Source organism: Polypterus senegalus, chromosome 5, assembly GCF_016835505.1.
Source record: "Polypterus senegalus isolate Bchr_013 chromosome 5, ASM1683550v1, whole genome shotgun sequence".
NCBI lineage: Eukaryota > Metazoa > Chordata > Cladistia > Polypteriformes > Polypteridae > Polypterus > Polypterus senegalus.
Genome location: NC_053158.1, coordinates 95,234,634 through 95,255,777, shown reverse-complemented (window position 1 = coordinate 95,255,777; position 21,144 = coordinate 95,234,634). Strand labels below are relative to the sequence as shown.

Sequence of the window (21,144 nt, the reverse complement as noted above, 5' to 3'; positions counted from 1 at the left end):
GAAGTCTTTCTGATGATGGTGAAAACTCTTGTACGATCGGGCAGATGTTGATAAATCAACGATGCTTCCCTCTCTCCACTTGTGAGAATGGTATATGCTAATTGTGATCTAACTCAAGATATGAGAGGAAGGATTAAAACTGAATAAACAAATTTTCTGTGACCAAAAAAGTAACAACTTCTAAAGTAGGCAACAACGGCAGCAAATTGTAAGGTACTGCAAAGAAGAAACTTGTAAACGGTCTTCTGAGGGACATTTACATTTTAGGAGTAGAAATTCATTTCCTTATCACCTCTGTGACCAGCTACAAGTATAATACAGTCATTGGTTGCTTCAAGTGATTTTGGTATGAAAAATACATACAAAATAATGTTGCTGCAGAATCAGAGGAGGTTGCAGGAAAAGTTTGTTAGTATGTAGCCAGAATAGCTGAGGATGTTCTCCTTGTCGTTGTACCCTAGGTGTATGGGTCCAGAGGCTAATATTTCGGGCAAAAAGTCCATATAGTAGAACGTTACCTGTGATGGATCTCACAAAGGACAATTTGTGAGAAATGCCAAAAACAAAAAATTACTTACAAGACCTATCTCCAGTGGTGAGTGTTTATATTTGTGCTATTCATTTTCCTTTCTTTCTCTAAGAACAATTGTGAGAAACTGCAAGGAAGAGGGACCTGATGGCTGAATGAGTTATATTAACATACCAATCAGTGGGCTGTAGCTTTGCTGTGACCCAGTGGCCTAATGGATAAGGCATCAGCCTTCGGAGCTGAGGATTGTGGGTTCGAGTCCCATCTGGGTCAATGAACATTGGGTTTTGAAAACACTGTCGAAGCAAAAAATATTACTCGACTATTTAGTCTTCACTCAAAGGCAAACTCCTCTGAGACGTGCTAGTGTTCTCGAGATAGCTGTCTACCCCCTGGCGGGGAAAACAATAAAAGTAGAAGAGCGCAGTGCTTGACCGGTATTCCACCTCCAAACTGTGAAAGTAGCAAAGAGCAAAAACACCCTAACAATGTTTTTAAGGTTTTGCTTTACAACACTTGAACTGGGAAATAGATTTTACAAAATCCGGTTCCATCCTGCGGAGTACATTCAGATGGCATTCGTTCCATAGTCTTACAACTCTGATCCTGTATTACTAATCTGGTGACCTTTATTGGTGCCAATCAGAGGAACACACCCTTATATAAACGAGCTCTGGACTTGATCGCATGTAGACCTTAGAACATCTGAATCATGAGGCCATAATTATCCGGTGTGTTTACCATGAGTTCTCATTTAACGAGTAGGGAGAATTTGCCAAAAAGAAGTTTTCCTGACTTTCGTAAGGAATCCTCGCCTTCTTCATAATTCATGACAATGCTCCAAGCGATGACTGATGTTGGTATAAATAGCACACCTCTTTGTTCTCTTGAAAAGTGCGATATGTAAAATTCGTTGGTTTGCTCTAGGAGCCTTATTTGAACAGTTTGCAGCCTAGAATTTTACGCGTTCCAGTTACCATCTCGATGGTTCAGCCATTACACGGAGTGCTCACAAGCCTGGACTTGAACCTGGATTGGGGGGTTGAGGCGCCTTCCGGTGACAGTGCTACTGAAAGACCCAGGCTGCCACCCCTAGTTATTGCATTCAACAGTTAACCACTTGAGGATAAGCATTTACTTTCCTTAGGAGGAAGATGGCTTTCTTGTGGCCCAGTGGCCTAATGGATAAGGCGTCAGCCTCCGGAGCTGGAGATTGTGGGTTCAAGTCCCACCTGGGTCGTTCGTGGCTAGAAAAGGGGTCCATTTCTGTATGTTTCTTTTCAAAGACAATATGAGAATCCAAAATAGCCGTTTAAGATTTGGTGCAAAGGAAAAGGACCCATTTAATGAAAAAACAAGAACTTTGTAGCAGGCTGTTCTTTGGATTCATTTGCTGCACTCCAATTTCTGAAGGTAAAAACAAACTTGGGGAATTTCAGTCCTTTTTAATGGCTTTTTCATCCTCCTTAAGGCAGGCTTACTGGAGGTGAATCTAAGCATCTCCATCTGTCCTCTTGTATGTTTCTTATTATAAAACAGTGTGAAAGAAGTCTTTCTGATGATGGTGAAAACTCTTGTACGATCGGGCAGATGTTGATAAATCAACGATGCTTCCCTCTCTCCACTTGTGAGAATGGTATATGCTAATTGTGATCTAACTCAAGATATGAGAGGAAGGATTAAAACTGAATAAACAAATTTTCTGTGACCAAAAAAGTAACAACTTCTAAAGTAGGCAACAACGGCAGCAAATTGTAAGGTACTGCAAAGAAGAAACTTGTAAACGGTCTTCTGAGGGACATTTACATTTTAGGAGTAGAAATTCATTTCCTTATCACCTCTGTGACCAGCTACAAGTATAATACAGTCATTGGTTGCTTCAAGTGATTTTGGTATGAAAAAATACATACAAAATAATGTTGCTGCAGAATCAGAGGAGGTTGCAGGAAAAGTTTGTTAGTATGTAGCCAGAATAGCTGAGGATGTTCTCCTTGTCGTTGTACCCTAGGTGTATGGGTCCAGAGGCTAATATTTCGGGCAAAAAGTCCATATAGTAGAACGTTACCTGTGATGGATCTCACAAAGGACAATTTGTGAGAAATGCCAAAAACAAAAATTACTTACAAGACCTATCTCCAGTGGTGAGTGTTTATATTTGTGCTATTCATTTTCCTTTCTTTCTCTAAGAACAATTGTGAGAAACTGCAAGGAAGAGGGGACCTGATGGCTGAATGAGTTATATTAACATACCAATCAGTGGGCTGTAGCTTTGCTGTGACCCAGTGGCCTAATGGATAAGGCATCAGCCTTCGGAGCTGAGGATTGTGGGTTCGAGTCCCATCTGGGTCAATGAACATTGGGTTTTGAAAACACTGTCGAAGCAAAAAATATTACTCGACTATTTAGTCTTCACTCAAAGGCAAACTCCTCTGAGACGTGCTAGTGTTCTCGAGATAGCTGTCTACCCCCTGGCGGGGAAAACAATAAAAGTAGAAGAGCGCAGTGCTTGACCGGTATTCCACCTCCAAACTGTGAAAGTAGCAAAGAGCAAAAACACCCTAACAATGTTTTTAAGGTTTTGCTTTACAACACTTGAACTGGGAAATAGATTTTACAAAATCCGGTTCCATCCTGCGGAGTACATTCAGATGGCATTCGTTCCATAGTCTTACAACTCTGATCCTGTATTACTAATCTGGTGACCTTTATTGGTGCCAATCAGAGGAACACACCCTTATATAAACGAGCTCTGGACTTGATCGCATGTAGACCTTAGAACATCTGAATCATGAGGCCATAATTATCCGTGTGTTTACCATGAGTTCTCATTTAACGAGTAGGGAGAATTTGCCAAAAAGAAGTTTTCCTGACTTTCGTAAGGAATCCTCGCCTTCTTCATAATTCATGACAATGCTCCAAGCGATGACTGATGTTGGTATAAATAGCACACCTCTTTGTTCTCTTGAAAAGTGCGATATGTAAAATTCGTTGGTTTGCTCTAGGAGCCTTATTTGAACAGTTTGCAGCCTAGAATTTTACGCGTTCCAGTTACCATCTCGATGGTTCAGCCATTACACGGAGTGCTCACAAGCCTGGACTTGAACCTGGATTGGGGGGTTGAGGCGCCTTCCGGTGACAGTGCTACTGAAAGACCCAGGCTGCCACCCCTAGTTATTGCATTCAACAGTTAACCACTTGAGGATAAGCATTTACTTTCCTTAGGAGGAAGATGGCTTTCTTGTGGCCCAGTGGCCTAATGGATAAGGCGTCAGCCGCTGGAGATTGTGGGTTCAAGTCCCACCTGGGTCGTTCGTGGCTAGAAAAGGGGTCCATTTCTGTATGTTTCTTTTCAAAGACAATATGAGAATCCAAAATAGCCGTTTAAGATTTGGTGCAAAGGAAAAGGACCCATTTAATGAAAAAAAAACAAGAACTTTGTAGCAGGCTGTTCTTTGGATTCATTTGCTGCACTCCAATTTCTGAAGGTAAAAACAAACTTGGGGAATTTCAGTCCTTTTTAATGGCTTTTTCATCCTCCTTAAGGCAGGCTTACTGGAGGTGAATCTAAGCATCTCCATCTGTCCTCTTGTATGTTTCTTATTATAAAACAGTGTGAAAGAAGTCTTTCTGATGATGGTGAAAACTCTTGTACGATCGGGCAGATGTTGATAAATCAACGATGCTTCCCTCTCTCCACTTGTGAGAATGGTATATGCTAATTGTGATCTAACTCAAGATATGAGAGGAAGGATTAAAACTGAATAAACAAATTTTCTGTGACCAAAAAAGTAACAACTTCTAAAGTAGGCAACAACGGCAGCAAATTGTAAGGTACTGCAAAGAAGAAACTTGTAAACGGTCTTCTGAGGGACATTTACATTTTAGGAGTAGAAATTCATTTCCTTATCACCTCTGTGACCAGCTACAAGTATAATACAGTCATTGGTTGCTTCAAGTGATTTTGGTATGAAAAAATACATACAAAATAATGTTGCTGCAGAATCAGAGGAGGTTGCAGGAAAAGTTTGTTAGTATGTAGCCAGAATAGCTGAGGATGTTCTCCTTGTCGTTGTACCCTAGGTGTATGGGTCCAGAGGCTAATATTTCGGGCAAAAAGTCCATATAGTAGAACGTTACCTGTGATGGATCTCACAAAGGACAATTTGTGAGAAATGCCAAAAACAAAAAATTACTTACAAGACCTATCTCCAGTGGTGAGTGTTTATATTTGTGCTATTCATTTTCCTTTCTTTCTCTAAGAACAATTGTGAGAAACTGCAAGGAAGAGGGGACCTGATGGCTGAATGAGTTATATTAACATACCAATCAGTGGGCTGTAGCTTTGCTGTGACCCAGTGGCCTAATGGATAAGGCATCAGCCTTCGGAGCTGAGGATTGTGGGTTCGAGTCCCATCTGGGTCAATGAACATTGGGTTTTGAAAACACTGTCGAAGCAAAAAATATTACTCGACTATTTAGTCTTCACTCAAAGGCAAACTCCTCTGAGACGTGCTAGTGTTCTCGAGATAGCTGTCTACTGGGGGGAAAACAATAAAAGTAGAAGAGCGCAGTGCTTGACCGGTATTCCACCTCCAAACTGTGAAAGTAGCAAAGAGCAAAAACACCCTAACAATGTTTTTAAGGTTTTGCTTTACAACACTTGAACTGGGAAATAGATTTTACAAAATCCGGTTCCATCCTGCGGAGTACATTCAGATGGCATTCGTTCCATAGTCTTACAACTCTGATCCTGTATTACTAATCTGGTGACCTTTATTGGTGCCAATCAGAGGAACACACCCTTATATAAACGAGCTCTGGACTTGATCGCATGTAGACCTTAGAACATCTGAATCATGAGGCCATAATTATCCGTGTGTTTACCATGAGTTCTCATTTAACGAGTAGGAGAATTTGCCAAAAGAAGTTTTCCTGACTTTCGTAAGGAATCCTCGCCTTCTTCATAATTCATGACAATGCTCCAAGCGATGACTGATGTTGGTATAAATAGCACACCTCTTTGTTCTCTTGAAAAGTGCGATATGTAAAATTCGTTGGTTTGCTCTAGAAGCCTTATTTGAACAGTTTGCAGCCTAGAATTTTACGCGCTCCAGTTACCATCTCGATGGTTCAGCCATTACACGGAGTGCTCACAAGCCTGGACTTGAACCTGGATTGGGGGGTTGAGGCGCCTTCCGGTGACAGTGCTACTGAAAGACCCAGGCTGCCACCCCTAGTTATTGCATTCAACAGTTAACCACTTGAGGATAAGCATTTACTTTCCTTAGGAGGAAGATGGCTTTCTTGTGGCCCAGTGGCCTAATGGATAAGGCGTCAGCCGCTGGAGATTGTGGGTTCAAGTCCCACCTGGGTCGTTCGTGGCTAGAAAAGGGGTCCATTTCTGTATGTTTCTTTTCAAAGACAATATGAGAATCCAAAATAGCCGTTTAAGATTTGGTGCAAAGGAAAAGGACCCATTTAATGAAAAAAAAACAAGAACTTTGTAGCAGGCTGTTCTTTGGATTCATTTGCTGCACTCCAATTTCTGAAGGTAAAAACAAACTTGGGGAATTTCAGTCCTTTTTAATGGCTTTTTTTCATCCTCCTTAAGGCAGGCTTACTGGAGGTGAATCTAAGCATCTCCATCTGTCCTCTTGTATGTTTCTTATTATAAAACAGTGTGAAAGAAGTCTTTCTGATGATGGTGAAAACTCTTGTACGATCGGGCAGATGTTGATAAATCAACGATGCTTCCCTCTCTCCACTTGTGAGAATGGTATATGCTAATTGTGATCTAACTCAAGATATGAGAGGAAGGATTAAAACTGAATAAACAAATTTTCTGTGACCAAAAAAGTAACAACTTCTAAAGTAGGCAACAACGGCAGCAAATTGTAAGGTACTGCAAAGAAGAAACTTGTAAACGGTCTTCTGAGGGACATTTACATTTTAGGAGTAGAAATTCATTTCCTTATCACCTCTGTGACCAGCTACAAGTATAATACAGTCATTGGTTGCTTCAAGTGATTTTGGTATGAAAAAATACATACAAAATAATGTTGCTGCAGAATCAGAGGAGGTTGCAGGAAAAGTTTGTTAGTATGTAGCCAGAATAGCTGAGGATGTTCTCCTTGTCGTTGTACCCTAGGTGTATGGGTCCAGAGGCTAATATTTCGGGCAAAAAGTCCATATAGTAGAACGTTACCTGTGATGGATCTCACAAAGGACAATTTGTGAGAAATGCCAAAAACAAAAAATTACTTACAAGACCTATCTCCAGTGGTGAGTGTTTATATTTGTGCTATTCATTTTCCTTTCTTTCTCTAAGAACAATTGTGAGAAACTGCAAGGAAGAGGGACCTGATGGCTGAATGAGTTATATTAACATACCAATCAGTGGGCTGTAGCTTTGCTGTGACCCAGTGGCCTAATGGATAAGGCATCAGCCTTCGGAGCTGAGGATTGTGGGTTCGAGTCCCATCTGGGTCAATGAACATTGGGTTTTGAAAACACTGTCGAAGCAAAAAATATTACTCGACTATTTAGTCTTCACTCAAAGGCAAACTCCTCTGAGACGTGCTAGTGTTCTCGAGATAGCTGTCTACCTGGGGGGAAAACAATAAAAGTAGAAGAGCGCAGTGCTTGACCGGTATTCCACCTCCAAACTGTGAAAGTAGCAAAGAGCAAAAACACCCTAACAATGTTTTTAAGGTTTTGCTTTACAACACTTGAACTGGGAAATAGATTTTACAAAATCCGGTTCCATCCTGCGGAGTACATTCAGATGGCATTCGTTCCATAGTCTTACAACTCTGATCCTGTATTACTAATCTGGTGACCTTTATTGGTGCCAATCAGAGGAACACACCCTTATATAAACGAGCTCTGGACTTGATCGCATGTAGACCTTAGAACATCTGAATCATGAGGCCATAATTATCCGGTGTGTTTACCATGAGTTCTCATTTAACGAGTAGGGAGAATTTGCCAAAAAGAAGTTTTCCTGACTTTCGTAAGGAATCCTCGCCTTCTTCATAATTCATGACAATGCTCCAAGCGATGACTGATGTTGGTATAAATAGCACACCTCTTTGTTCTCTTGAAAAGTGCGATATGTAAAATTCGTTGGTTTGCTCTAGGAGCCTTATTTGAACAGTTTGCAGCCTAGAATTTTACGCTCCCAGTTACCATCTCGATGGTTCAGCCATTACACGGAGTGCTCACAAGCCTGGACTTGAACCTGGATTGGGGGGTTGAGGCGCCTTCCGGTGACAGTGCTACTGAAAGACCCAGGCTGCCACCCCTAGTTATTGCATTCAACAGTTAACCACTTGAGGATAAGCATTTACTTTCCTTAGGAGGAAGATGGCTTTCTTGTGGCCCAGTGGCCTAATGGATAAGGCGTCAGCCGCTGGAGATTGTGGGTTCAAGTCCCACCTGGGTCGTTCGTGGCTAGAAAAGGGGTCCATTTCTGTATGTTTCTTTTCAAAGACAATATGAGAATCCAAAATAGCCGTTTAAGATTTGGTGCAAAGGAAAAGGACCCATTTAATGAAAAAAAAACAAGAACTTTGTAGCAGGCTGTTCTTTGGATTCATTTGCTGCACTCCAATTTCTGAAGGTAAAAACAAACTTGGGGAATTTCAGTCCTTTTTAATGGCTTTTTTTCATCCTCCTTAAGGCAGGCTTACTGGAGGTGAATCTAAGCATCTCCATCTGTCCTCTTGTATGTTTCTTATTATAAAACAGTGTGAAAGAAGTCTTTCTGATGATGGTGAAAACTCTTGTACGATCGGGCAGATGTTGATAAATCAACGATGCTTCCCTCTCTCCACTTGTGAGAATGGTATATGCTAATTGTGATCTAACTCAAGATATGAGAGGAAGGATTAAAACTGAATAAACAAATTTTCTGTGACCAAAAAAGTAACAACTTCTAAAGTAGGCAACAACGGCAGCAAATTGTAAGGTACTGCAAAGAAGAAACTTGTAAACGGTCTTCTGAGGGACATTTACATTTTAGGAGTAGAAATTCATTTCCTTATCACCTCTGTGACCAGCTACAAGTATAATACAGTCATTGGTTGCTTCAAGTGATTTTGGTATGAAAAAATACATACAAAATAATGTTGCTGCAGAATCAGAGGAGGTTGCAGGAAAAGTTTGTTAGTATGTAGCCAGAATAGCTGAGGATGTTCTCCTTGTCGTTGTACCCTAGGTGTATGGGTCCAGAGGCTAATATTTCGGGCAAAAAGTCCATATAGTAGAACGTTACCTGTGATGGATCTCACAAAGGACAATTTGTGAGAAATGCCAAAAACAAAAAATTACTTACAAGACCTATCTCCAGTGGTGAGTGTTTATATTTGTGCTATTCATTTTCCTTTCTTTCTCTAAGAACAATTGTGAGAAACTGCAAGGAAGAGGGGACCTGATGGCTGAATGAGTTATATTAACATACCAATCAGTGGGCTGTAGCTTTGCTGTGACCCAGTGGCCTAATGGATAAGGCATCAGCCTTCGGAGCTGAGGATTGTGGGTTCGAGTCCCATCTGGGTCAATGAACATTGGGTTTTGAAAACACTGTCGAAGCAAAAAATATTACTCGACTATTTAGTCTTCACTCAAAGGCAAACTCCTCTGAGACGTGCTAGTGTTCTCGAGATAGCTGTCTACCTGGCGGGAAAACAATAAAAGTAGAAGAGCGCAGTGCTTGACCGGTATTCCACCTCCAAACTGTGAAAGTAGCAAAGAGCAAAAACACCCTAACAATGTTTTTAAGGTTTTGCTTTACAACACTTGAACTGGGAAATAGATTTTACAAAATCCGGTTCCATCCTGCGGAGTACATTCAGATGGCATTCGTTCCATAGTCTTACAACTCTGATCCTGTATTACTAATCTGGTGACCTTTATTGGTGCCAATCAGAGGAACACACCCTTATATAAACGAGCTCTGGACTTGATCGCATGTAGACCTTAGAACATCTGAATCATGAGGCCATAATTATCCGGTGTGTTTACCATGAGTTCTCATTTAACGAGTAGGGAGAATTTGCCAAAAAGAAGTTTTCCTGACTTTCGTAAGGAATCCTCGCCTTCTTCATAATTCATGACAATGCTCCAAGCGATGACTGATGTTGGTATAAATAGCACACCTCTTTGTTCTCTTGAAAAGTGCGATATGTAAAATTCGTTGGTTTGCTCTAGGAGCCTTATTTGAACAGTTTGCAGCCTAGAATTTTACGCTTCCAGTTACCATCTCGATGGTTCAGCCATTACACCGAGTGCTCACAAGCCTGGACTTGAACCTGGATTGGGGGGTTGAGGCGCCTTCCGGTGACAGTGCTACTGAAAGACCCAGGCTGCCACCCCTAGTTATTGCATTCAACAGTTAACCACTTGAGGATAAGCATTTACTTTCCTTAGGAGGAAGATGGCTTTCTTGTGGCCCAGTGGCCTAATGGATAAGGCGTCAGCCGCTGGAGATTGTGGGTTCAAGTCCCACCTGGGTCGTTCGTGGCTAGAAAAGGGGTCCATTTCTGTATGTTTCTTTTCAAAGACAATATGAGAATCCAAAATAGCCGTTTAAGATTTGGTGCAAAGGAAAAGGACCCATTTAATGAAAAAAAAACAAGAACTTTGTAGCAGGCTGTTCTTTGGATTCATTTGCTGCACTCCAATTTCTGAAGGTAAAAACAAACTTGGGGAATTTCAGTCCTTTTTAATGGCTTTTTTTCATCCTCCTTAAGGCAGGCTTACTGGAGGTGAATCTAAGCATCTCCATCTGTCCTCTTGTATGTTTCTTATTATAAAACAGTGTGAAAGAAGTCTTTCTGATGATGGTGAAAACTCTTGTACGATCGGGCAGATGTTGATAAATCAACGATGCTTCCCTCTCTCCACTTGTGAGAATGGTATATGCTAATTGTGATCTAACTCAAGATATGAGAGGAAGGATTAAAACTGAATAAACAAATTTTCTGTGACCAAAAAAGTAACAACTTCTAAAGTAGGCAACAACGGCAGCAAATTGTAAGGTACTGCAAAGAAGAAACTTGTAAACGGTCTTCTGAGGGACATTTACATTTTAGGAGTAGAAATTCATTTCCTTATCACCTCTGTGACCAGCTACAAGTATAATACAGTCATTGGTTGCTTCAAGTGATTTTGGTATGAAAAAATACATACAAAATAATGTTGCTGCAGAATCAGAGGAGGTTGCAGGAAAAGTTTGTTAGTATGTAGCCAGAATAGCTGAGGATGTTCTCCTTGTCGTTGTACCCTAGGTGTATGGGTCCAGAGGCTAATATTTCGGGCAAAAAGTCCATATAGTAGAACGTTACCTGTGATGGATCTCACAAAGGACAATTTGTGAGAAATGCCAAAAACAAAAAATTACTTACAAGACCTATCTCCAGTGGTGAGTGTTTATATTTGTGCTATTCATTTTCCTTTCTTTCTCTAAGAACAATTGTGAGAAACTGCAAGGAAGAGGGGACCTGATGGCTGAATGAGTTATATTAACATACCAATCAGTGGGCTGTAGCTTTGCTGTGACCCAGTGGCCTAATGGATAAGGCATCAGCCTTCGGAGCTGAGGATTGTGGGTTCGAGTCCCATCTGGGTCAATGAACATTGGGTTTTGAAAACACTGTCGAAGCAAAAAATATTACTCGACTATTTAGTCTTCACTCAAAGGCAAACTCCTCTGAGACGTGCTAGTGTTCTCGAGATAGCTGTCTACCCCCTGGCGGGGAAAACAATAAAAGTAGAAGAGCGCAGTGCTTGACCGGTATTCCACCTCCAAACTGTGAAAGTAGCAAAGAGCAAAAACACCCTAACAATGTTTTTAAGGTTTTGCTTTACAACACTTGAACTGGGAAATAGATTTTACAAAATCCGGTTCCATCCTGCGGAGTACATTCAGATGGCATTCGTTCCATAGTCTTACAACTCTGATCCTGTATTACTAATCTGGTGACCTTTATTGGTGCCAATCAGAGGAACACACCCTTATATAAACGAGCTCTGGACTTGATCGCATGTAGACCTTAGAACATCTGAATCATGAGGCCATAATTATCCGGTGTGTTTACCATGAGTTCTCATTTAACGAGTAGGGAGAATTTGCCAAAAAGAAGTTTTCCTGACTTTCGTAAGGAATCCTCGCCTTCTTCATAATTCATGACAATGCTCCAAGCGATGACTGATGTTGGTATAAATAGCACACCTCTTTGTTCTCTTGAAAAGTGCGATATGTAAAATTCGTTGGTTTGCTCTAGGAGCCTTATTTGAACAGTTTGCAGCCTAGAATTTTACGCGTTCCAGTTACCATCTCGATGGTTCAGCCATTACACGGAGTGCTCACAAGCCTGGACTTGAACCTGGATTGGGGGTTGAGGCGCCTTCCGTGACAGTGCTACTGAAAGACCCAGGCTGCCACCCCTAGTTATTGCATTCAACAGTTAACCACTTGAGGATAAGCATTTACTTTCCTTAGGAGGAAGATGGCTTTCTTGTGGCCCAGTGGCCTGATGGATAAGGCGTCAGCCGCTGGAGATTGTGGGTTCAAGTCCCACCTGGGTCGTTCGTGGCTAGAAAAGGGGTCCATTTCTGTATGTTTCTTTTCAAAGACAATATGAGAATCCAAAATAGCCGTTTAAGATTTGGTGCAAAGGAAAAGGACCCATTTAATGAAAAAAAAACAAGAACTTTGTAGCAGGCTGTTCTTTGGATTCATTTGCTGCACTCCAATTTCTGAAGGTAAAAACAAACTTGGGGAATTTCAGTCCTTTTTAATGGCTTTTTTTCATCCTCCTTAAGGCAGGCTTACTGGAGGTGAATCTAAGCATCTCCATCTGTCCTCTTGTATGTTTCTTATTATAAAACAGTGTGAAAGAAGTCTTTCTGATGATGGTGAAAACTCTTGTACGATCGGGCAGATGTTGATAAATCAACGATGCTTCCCTCTCTCCACTTGTGAGAATGGTATATGCTAATTGTGATCTAACTCAAGATATGAGAGGAAGGATTAAAACTGAATAAACAAATTTTCTGTGACCAAAAAAGTAACAACTTCTAAAGTAGGCAACAACGGCAGCAAATTGTAAGGTACTGCAAAGAAGAAACTTGTAAACGGTCTTCTGAGGGACATTTACATTTTAGGAGTAGAAATTCATTTCCTTATCACCTCTGTGACCAGCTACAAGTATAATACAGTCATTGGTTGCTTCAAGTGATTTTGGTATGAAAAAATACATACAAAATAATGTTGCTGCAGAATCAGAGGAGGTTGCAGGAAAAGTTTGTTAGTATGTAGCCAGAATAGCTGAGGATGTTCTCCTTGTCGTTGTACCCTAGGTGTATGGGTCCAGAGGCTAATATTTCGGGCAAAAAGTCCATATAGTAGAACGTTACCTGTGATGGATCTCACAAAGGACAATTTGTGAGAAATGCCAAAAACAAAAATTACTTACAAGACCTATCTCCAGTGGTGAGTGTTTATATTTGTGCTATTCATTTTCCTTTCTTTCTCTAAGAACAATTGTGAGAAACTGCAAGGAAGAGGGACCTGATGGCTGAATGAGTTATATTAACATACCAATCAGTGGGCTGTAGCTTTGCTGTGACCCAGTGGCCTAATGGATAAGGCATCAGCCTTCGGAGCTGAGGATTGTGGGTTCGAGTCCCATCTGGGTCAATGAACATTGGGTTTTGAAAACACTGTCGAAGCAAAAAATATTACTCGACTATTTAGTCTTCACTCAAAGGCAAACTCCTCTGAGACGTGCTAGTGTTCTCGAGATAGCTGTCTACCTGGCGGAAAACAATAAAAGTAGAAGAGCGCAGTGCTTGACCGGTATTCCACCTCCAAACTGTGAAAGTAGCAAAGAGCAAAAACACCCTAACAATGTTTTTAAGGTTTTGCTTTACAACACTTGAACTGGGAAATAGATTTTACAAAATCCGGTTCCATCCTGCGGAGTACATTCAGATGGCATTCGTTCCATAGTCTTACAACTCTGATCCTGTATTACTAATCTGGTGACCTTTATTGGTGCCAATCAGAGGAACACACCCTTATATAAACGAGCTCTGGACTTGATCGCATGTAGACCTTAGAACATCTGAATCATGAGGCCATAATTATCCGGTGTGTTTACCATGAGTTCTCATTTAACGAGTAGGGAGAATTTGCCAAAAAGAAGTTTTCCTGACTTTCGTAAGGAATCCTCGCCTTCTTCATAATTCATGACAATGCTCCAAGCGATGACTGATGTTGGTATAAATAGCACACCTCTTTGTTCTCTTGAAAAGTGCGATATGTAAAATTCGTTGGTTTGCTCTAGGAGCCTTATTTGAACAGTTTGCAGCCTAGAATTTTACGCGTTCCAGTTACCATCTCGATGGTTCAGCCATTACACGGAGTGCTCACAAGCCTGGACTTGAACCTGGATTGGGGGGTTGAGGCGCCTTCCGGTGACAGTGCTACTGAAAGACCCAGGCTGCCACCCCTAGTTATTGCATTCAACAGTTAACCACTTGAGGATAAGCATTTACTTTCCTTAGGAGGAAGATGGCTTTCTTGTGGCCCAGTGGCCTAATGGATAAGGCGTCAGCCTCCGGAGCTGGAGATTGTGGGTTCAAGTCCCACCTGGGTCGTTCGTGGCTAGAAAAGGGGTCCATTTCTGTATGTTTCTTTTCAAAGACAATATGAGAATCCAAAATAGCCGTTTAAGATTTGGTGCAAAGGAAAAGGACCCATTTAATGAAAAAAAAACAAGAACTTTGTAGCAGGCTGTTCTTTGGATTCATTTGCTGCACTCCAATTTCTGAAGGTAAAAACAAACTTGGGGAATTTCAGTCCTTTTAATGGCTTTTTCATCCTCCTTAAGGCAGGCTTACTGGAGGTGAATCTAAGCATCTCCATCTGTCCTCTTGTATGTTTCTTATTATAAAACAGTGTGAAAGAAGTCTTTCTGATGATGGTGAAAACTCTTGTACGATCGGGCAGATGTTGATAAATCAACGATGCTTCCCTCTCTCCACTTGTGAGAATGGTATATGCTAATTGTGATCTAACTCAAGATATGAGAGGAAGGATTAAAACTGAATAAACAAATTTTCTGTGACCAAAAAAGTAACAACTTCTAAAGTAGGCAACAACGGCAGCAAATTGTAAGGTACTGCAAAGAAGAAACTTGTAAACGGTCTTCTGAGGGACATTTACATTTTAGGAGTAGAAATTCATTTCCTTATCACCTCTGTGACCAGCTACAAGTATAATACAGTCATTGGTTGCTTCAAGTGATTTTGGTATGAAAAATACATACAAAATAATGTTGCTGCAGAATCAGAGGAGGTTGCAGGAAAAGTTTGTTAGTATGTAGCCAGAATAGCTGAGGATGTTCTCCTTGTCGTTGTACCCTAGGTGTATGGGTCCAGAGGCTAATATTTCGGGCAAAAAGTCCATATAGTAGAACGTTACCTGTGATGGATCTCACAAAGGACAATTTGTGAGAAATGCCAAAAACAAAAAATTACTTACAAGACCTATCTCCAGTGGTGAGTGTTTATATTTGTGCTATTCATTTTCCTTTCTTTCTCTAAGAACAATTGTGAGAAACTGCAAGGAAGAGGGGACCTGATGGCTGAATGAGTTATATTAACATACCAATCAGTGGGCTGTAGCTTTGCTGTGACCCAGTGGCCTAATGGATAAGGCATCAGCCTTCGGAGCTGAGGATTGTGGGTTCGAGTCCCATCTGGGTCAATGAACATTGGGTTTTGAAAACACTGTCGAAGCAAAAAATATTACTCGACTATTTAGTCTTCACTCAAAGGCAAACTCCTCTGAGACGTGCTAGTGTTCTCGAGATAGCTGTCTACCCCCTGGCGGGAAAACAATAAAAGTAGAAGAGCGCAGTGCTTGACCGGTATTCCACCTCCAAACTGTGAAAGTAGCAAAGAGCAAAAACACCCTAACAATGTTTTTAAGGTTTTGCTTTACAACACTTGAACTGGGAAATAGATTTTACAAAATCCGGTTCCATCCTGCGGAGTACATTCAGATGGCATTCGTTCCATAGTCTTACAACTCTGATCCTGTATTACTAATCTGGTGACCTTTATTGGTGCCAATCAGAGGAACACACCCTTATATAAACGAGCTCTGGACTTGATCGCATGTAGACCTTAGAACATCTGAATCATGAGGCCATAATTATCCGTTTAGTTTACCATGAGTTCTCATTTAACGAGTAGGGAGAATTTGCCAAAAAGAAGTTTTCCTGACTTTCGTAAGGAATCCTCGCCTTCTTCATAATTCATGACAATGCTCCAAGCGATGACTGATGTTGGTATAAATAGCACACCTCTTTGTTCTCTTGAAAAGTGCGATATGTAAAATTCGTTGGTTTGCTCTAGGAGCCTTATTTGAACAGTTTGCAGCCTAGAATTTTACGCTTCCAGTTACCATCTCGATGGTTCAGCCATTACACGGAGTGCTCACAAGCCTGGACTTGAACCTGGATTGGGGGGTTGAGGCGCCTTCCGGTGACAGTGCTACTGAAAGACCCAGGCTGCCACCCCTAGTTATTGCATTCAACAGTTAACCACTTGAGGATAAGCATTTACTTTCCTTAGGAGGAAGATGGCTTTCTTGTGGCCCAGTGGCCTAATGGATAAGGCGTCAGCCGCTGGAGATTGTGGGTTCAAGTCCCACCTGGGTCGTTCGTGGCTAGAAAAGGGGTCCATTTCTGTATGTTTCTTTTCAAAGACAATATGAGAATCCAAAATAGCCGTTTAAGATTTGGTGCAAAGGAAAAGGACCCATTTAATGAAAAAAAAACAAGAACTTTGTAGCAGGCTGTTCTTTGGATTCATTTGCTGCACTCCAATTTCTGAAGGTAAAAACAAACTTGGGGAATTTCAGTCCTTTTTAATGGCTTTTTCATCCTCCTTAAGGCAGGCTTACTGGAGGTGAATCTAAGCATCTCCATCTGTCCTCTTGTATGTTTCTTATTATAAAACAGTGTGAAAGAAGTCTTTCTGATGATGGTGAAAACTCTTGTACGATCGGGCAGATGTTGATAAATCAACGATGCTTCCTCTCTCCACTTGTGAGAATGGTATATGCTAATTGTGATCTAACTCAAGATATGAGAGGAAGGATTAAAACTGAATAAACAAATTTTCTGTGACCAAAAAAGTAACAACTTCTAAAGTAGGCAACAACGGCAGCAAATTGTAAGGTACTGCAAAGAAGAAACTTGTAAACGGTCTTCTGAGGGACATTTACATTTTAGGAGTAGAAATTCATTTCCTTATCACCTCTGTGACCAGCTACAAGTATAATACAGTCATTGGTTGCTTCAAGTGATTTTGGTATGAAAAATACATACAAAATAATGTTGCTGCAGAATCAGAGGAGGTTGCAGGAAAAGTTTGTTAGTATGTAGCCAGAATAGCTGAGGATGTTCTCCTTGTCGTTGTACCCTAGGTGTATGGGTCCAGAGGCTAATATTTCGGGCAAAAAGTCCATATAGTAGAACGTTACCTGTGATGGATCTCACAAAGGACAATTTGTGAGAAATGCCAAAAACAAAAAATTACTTACAAGACCTATCTCCAGTGGTGAGTGTTTATATTTGTGCTATTCATTTTCCTTTCTTTCTCTAAGAACAATTGTGAGAAACTGCAAGGAAGAGGGGACCTGATGGCTGAATGAGTTATATTAACATACCAATCAGTGGGCTGTAGCTTTGCTGTGACCCAGTGGCCTAATGGATAAGGCATCAGCCTTCGGAGCTGAGGATTGTGGGTTCGAGTCCCATCTGGGTCAATGAACATTGGGTTTTGAAAACACTGTCGAAGCAAAAAATATTACTCGACTATTTAGTCTTCACTCAAAGGCAAACTCCTCTGAGACGTGCTAGTGTTCTCGAGATAGCTGTCTACCTGGCGGGGAAAACAATAAAAGTAGAAGAGCGCAGTGCTTGACCGGTATTCCACCTCCAAACTGTGAAAGTAGCAAAGAGCAAAAACACCCTAACAATGTTTTTAAGGTTTTGCTTTACAACTCTGATCCTGTATTACTAATCTGGTGACCTTTATTGGTGCCAATCAGAGGAACACACCCTTATATAAACGAGCTCTGGACTTGATCGCATGTAGACCTTAGAACATCTGAATCATGAGGCCATAATTATCCGGTGTGTTTACCATGAGTTCTCATTTAACGAGTAGGGAGAATTTGCCAAAAAGAAGTTTTCCTGACTTTCGTAAGGAATCCTCGCCTTCTTCATAATTCATGACAATGCTCCAAGCGATGACTGATGTTGGTATAAATAGCACACCTCTTTGTTCTCTTGAAAAGTGCGATATGTAAAATTCGTTGGTTTGCTCTAGGAGCCTTATTTGAACAGTTTGCATCCTCTGAGATCAGAGGAGCGGCCCCTAGAATTTTACGCGTTCCAGTTACCATCTCGATGGTTCAGCCATTACACGGAGTGCTCACAAGCCTGGACTTGAACCTGGATTGGGGGGTTGAGGCGCCTTCCGGTGACAGTGCTACTGAAAGACCCAGGCTGCCACCCCTAGTTATTGCATTCAACAGTTAACCACTTGAGGATAAGCATTTACTTTCCTTAGGAGGAAGATGGCTTTCTTGTGGCCCAGTGGCCTAATGGATAAGGCGTCAGCCGCTGGAGATTGTGGGTTCAAGTCCCACCTGGGTCGTTCGTGGCTAGAAAAGGGGTCCATTTCTGTATGTTTCTTTTCAAAGACAATATGAGAATCCAAAATAGCCGTTTAAGATTTGGTGCAAAGGAAAAGGACCCATTTAATGAAAAAAAAACAAGAACTTTGTAGCAGGCTGTTCTTTGGATTCATTTGCTGCACTCCAATTTCTGAAGGTAAAAACAAACTTGGGGAATTTCAGTCCTTTTTAATGGCTTTTTTTCATCCTCCTTAAGGCAGGCTTACTGGAGGTGAATCTAAGCATCTCCATCTGTCCTCTTGTATGTTTCTTATTATAAAACAGTGTGAAAGAAGTCTTTCTGATGATGGTGAAAACTCTTGTACGATCGGGCAGATGTTGATAAATCAACGATGCTTCCCTCTCTCCACTTGTGAGAATGGTATATGCTAATTGTGATCTAACTCAAGATATGAGAGGAAGGATTAAAACTGAATAAACAAATTTTCTGTGACCAAAAAAGTAACAACTTCTAAAGTAGGCAACAACGGCAGCAAATTGTAAGGTACTGCAAAGAAGAAACTTGTAAACGGTCTTCTGAGGGACATTTACATTTTAGGAGTAGAAATTCATTTCCTTATCACCTCTGTGACCAGCTACAAGTATAATACAGTCATTGGTTGCTTCAAGTGATTTTGGTATGAAAAAATACATACAAAATAATGTTGCTGCAGAATCAGAGGAGGTTGCAGGAAAAGTTTGTTAGTATGTAGCCAGAATAGCTGAGGATGTTCTCCTTGTCGTTGTACCCTAGGTGTATGGGTCCAGAGGCTAATATTTCGGGCAAAAGTCCATATAGTAGAACGTTACCTGTGATGGATCTCACAAAGGACAATTTGTGAGAAATGCCAAAAACAAAAAATTACTTACAAGACCTATCTCCAGTGGTGAGTGTTTATATTTGTGCTATTCATTTTCCTTTCTTTCTCTAAGAACAATTGTGAGAAACTGCAAGGAAGAGGGACCTGATGGCTGAATGAGTTATATTAACATACCAATCAGTGGGCTGTAGCTTTGCTGTGACCCAGTGGCCTAATGGATAAGGCATCAGCCTTCGGAGCTGAGGATTGTGGGTTCGAGTCCCATCTGGGTCAATGAACATTGGGTTTTGAAAACACTGTCGAAGCAAAAAATATTACTCGACTATTTAGTCTTCACTCAAAGGCAAACTCCTCTGAGACGTGCTAGTGTTCTCGAGATAGCTGTCTACCCCCTGGCGGGGAAAACAATAAAAGTAGAAGAGCGCAGTGCTTGACCGGTATTCCACCTCCAAACTGTGAAAGTAGCAAAGAGCAAAAACACCCTAACAATGTTTTTAAGGTTTTGCTTTACAACTCTGATCCTGTATTACTAATCTGGTGACCTTTATTGGTGCCAATCAGAGGAACACACCCTTATATAAACGAGCTCTGGACTTGATCGCATGTAGACCTTAGAACATCTGAATCATGAGGCCATAATTATCCGGTGTGTTTACCATGAGTTCTCATTTAACGAGTAGGGAGAATTTGCCAAAAAGAAGTTTTCCTGACTTTCGTAAGGAATCCTCGCCTTCTTCATAATTCATGACAATGCTCCAAGCGATGACTGATGTTGGTATAAATAGCACACCTCTTTGTTCTCTTGAAAAGTGCGATATGTAAAATTCGTTGGTTTGCTCTAGGAGCCTTATTTGAACAGTTTGCATCCTCTGAGATCAGAGGAGCGGCCCCTAGAATTTTACGCGTTCCAGTTACCATCTCGATGGTTCAGCCATTACACGGAGTGCTCACAAGCCTGGACTTGAACCTGGATTGGGGGGTTGAGGCGCCTTCCGGTGACAGTGCTACTGAAAGACTCAGGCTGCCACCCCTAGTTATTGCATTCAACAGTTAACCACTTGAGGATAAGCATTTACTTTCCTTAGGAGGAAGATGGCTTTCTTGTGGCCCAGTGGCCTAATGGATAAGGCGTCAGCCTCCGGAGCTGGAGATTGTGGGTTCAAGTCCCACCTGGGTCGTTCGTGGCTAGAAAAGGGGTCCATTTCTGTATGTTTCTTTTCAAAGACAATATGAGAATCCAAAATAGCCGTTTAAGATTTGGTGCAAAGGAAAAGGACCCATTTAATGAAAAAAATTCAAGAACTTTGTAGCAGGCTGTTCTTTGGATTCATTTGCTGCACTCCAATTTCTGAAGGTAAAAACAAACTTGGGGAATTTCAGTCCTTTTTAATGGCTTTTTTTCATCCTCCTTAAGGCAGGCTTACTGGAGGTGAGTCTAAGCATCTCCATCTGTCCTCTTGTATGTTTCTTATTATAAAACAGTGTGAAAGAAGTCTTTCTGATGATGGTGAAAACTCTTGTACGATCGGGCAGATGTTGATAAATCAACGATGCTTCCCTCTCTCCACTTGTGAGAATGGTATATGCTAATTGTGATCTAACTCAAGATATGAGAGGAAGGATTAAAACTGAATAAACAAATTTTCTGTGAACAAAAAAGTAATAACTTCTAAAGTAGGCAACAACGGCAGCAAATTGTAAGGTACTGCAAAGAAGAAACTTGTAAACGGTCTTCTGAGGGACATTTACATTTTAGGGGTAGAAATTCATTTACTTATCACCTCTGTGACCAGCTACAAGTATAATACAGTCATTGGTTGTTTCAAGTGATTTTGGTATGAAAAAATACATACAAAATAATGTTGCTGCAGAATCAGAGGAAGTTGCACGAAAAGTTTGTTAGTATGTTGGCAGAATAGCTGAGGATGTTCTTTCTGCCATAAACCTGGACTTACTCATTCACTCTTGTGCAAGTCTGTGACCCATACATTATAATTTGTTTATGTTTGTTATTTCTCCTTTTATAATCATTT

General features: G+C 41.0%; 13 non-coding genes across 13 annotated transcripts; all 13 read left to right on the top strand.

Moving 5' to 3' along the window:
- The first annotated feature begins 729 nt into the window (after positions 1-729).
- On the top strand, positions 730-802 carry trnar-ucg. Its single transcript has one exon. It is a non-coding gene; the product is annotated as a tRNA-Arg (tRNA).
- An 894-nt stretch (positions 803-1,696) lies between these two features.
- Positions 1,697-1,769, top strand: trnar-ccg. Its single transcript has one exon. It is a non-coding gene; the product is annotated as a tRNA-Arg (tRNA).
- Positions 1,770-2,805: 1,036 nt separating this feature from the next.
- On the top strand, positions 2,806-2,878 carry trnar-ucg. The gene has a single exon. It is a non-coding gene; the product is annotated as a tRNA-Arg (tRNA).
- Positions 2,879-4,878: 2,000 nt separating this feature from the next.
- Positions 4,879-4,951, top strand: trnar-ucg. The gene has a single exon. It is a non-coding gene; the product is annotated as a tRNA-Arg (tRNA).
- A 1,994-nt stretch (positions 4,952-6,945) lies between these two features.
- On the top strand, positions 6,946-7,018 carry trnar-ucg. The gene has a single exon. It is a non-coding gene; the product is annotated as a tRNA-Arg (tRNA).
- A 1,998-nt stretch (positions 7,019-9,016) lies between these two features.
- Positions 9,017-9,089, top strand: trnar-ucg. The gene has a single exon. It is a non-coding gene; the product is annotated as a tRNA-Arg (tRNA).
- A 1,998-nt stretch (positions 9,090-11,087) lies between these two features.
- trnar-ucg lies at positions 11,088-11,160 on the top strand. Its single transcript has one exon. It is a non-coding gene; the product is annotated as a tRNA-Arg (tRNA).
- A 1,999-nt stretch (positions 11,161-13,159) lies between these two features.
- Positions 13,160-13,232, top strand: trnar-ucg. Its single transcript has one exon. It is a non-coding gene; the product is annotated as a tRNA-Arg (tRNA).
- Positions 13,233-14,121: 889 nt separating this feature from the next.
- Positions 14,122-14,194, top strand: trnar-ccg. The gene has a single exon. It is a non-coding gene; the product is annotated as a tRNA-Arg (tRNA).
- A 1,038-nt stretch (positions 14,195-15,232) lies between these two features.
- On the top strand, positions 15,233-15,305 carry trnar-ucg. Its single transcript has one exon. It is a non-coding gene; the product is annotated as a tRNA-Arg (tRNA).
- Positions 15,306-17,302: 1,997 nt separating this feature from the next.
- On the top strand, positions 17,303-17,375 carry trnar-ucg. Its single transcript has one exon. It is a non-coding gene; the product is annotated as a tRNA-Arg (tRNA).
- Positions 17,376-19,311: 1,936 nt separating this feature from the next.
- On the top strand, positions 19,312-19,384 carry trnar-ucg. The gene has a single exon. It is a non-coding gene; the product is annotated as a tRNA-Arg (tRNA).
- An 832-nt stretch (positions 19,385-20,216) lies between these two features.
- On the top strand, positions 20,217-20,289 carry trnar-ccg. The gene has a single exon. It is a non-coding gene; the product is annotated as a tRNA-Arg (tRNA).
- Positions 20,290-21,144: the final 855 nt, after the last annotated feature.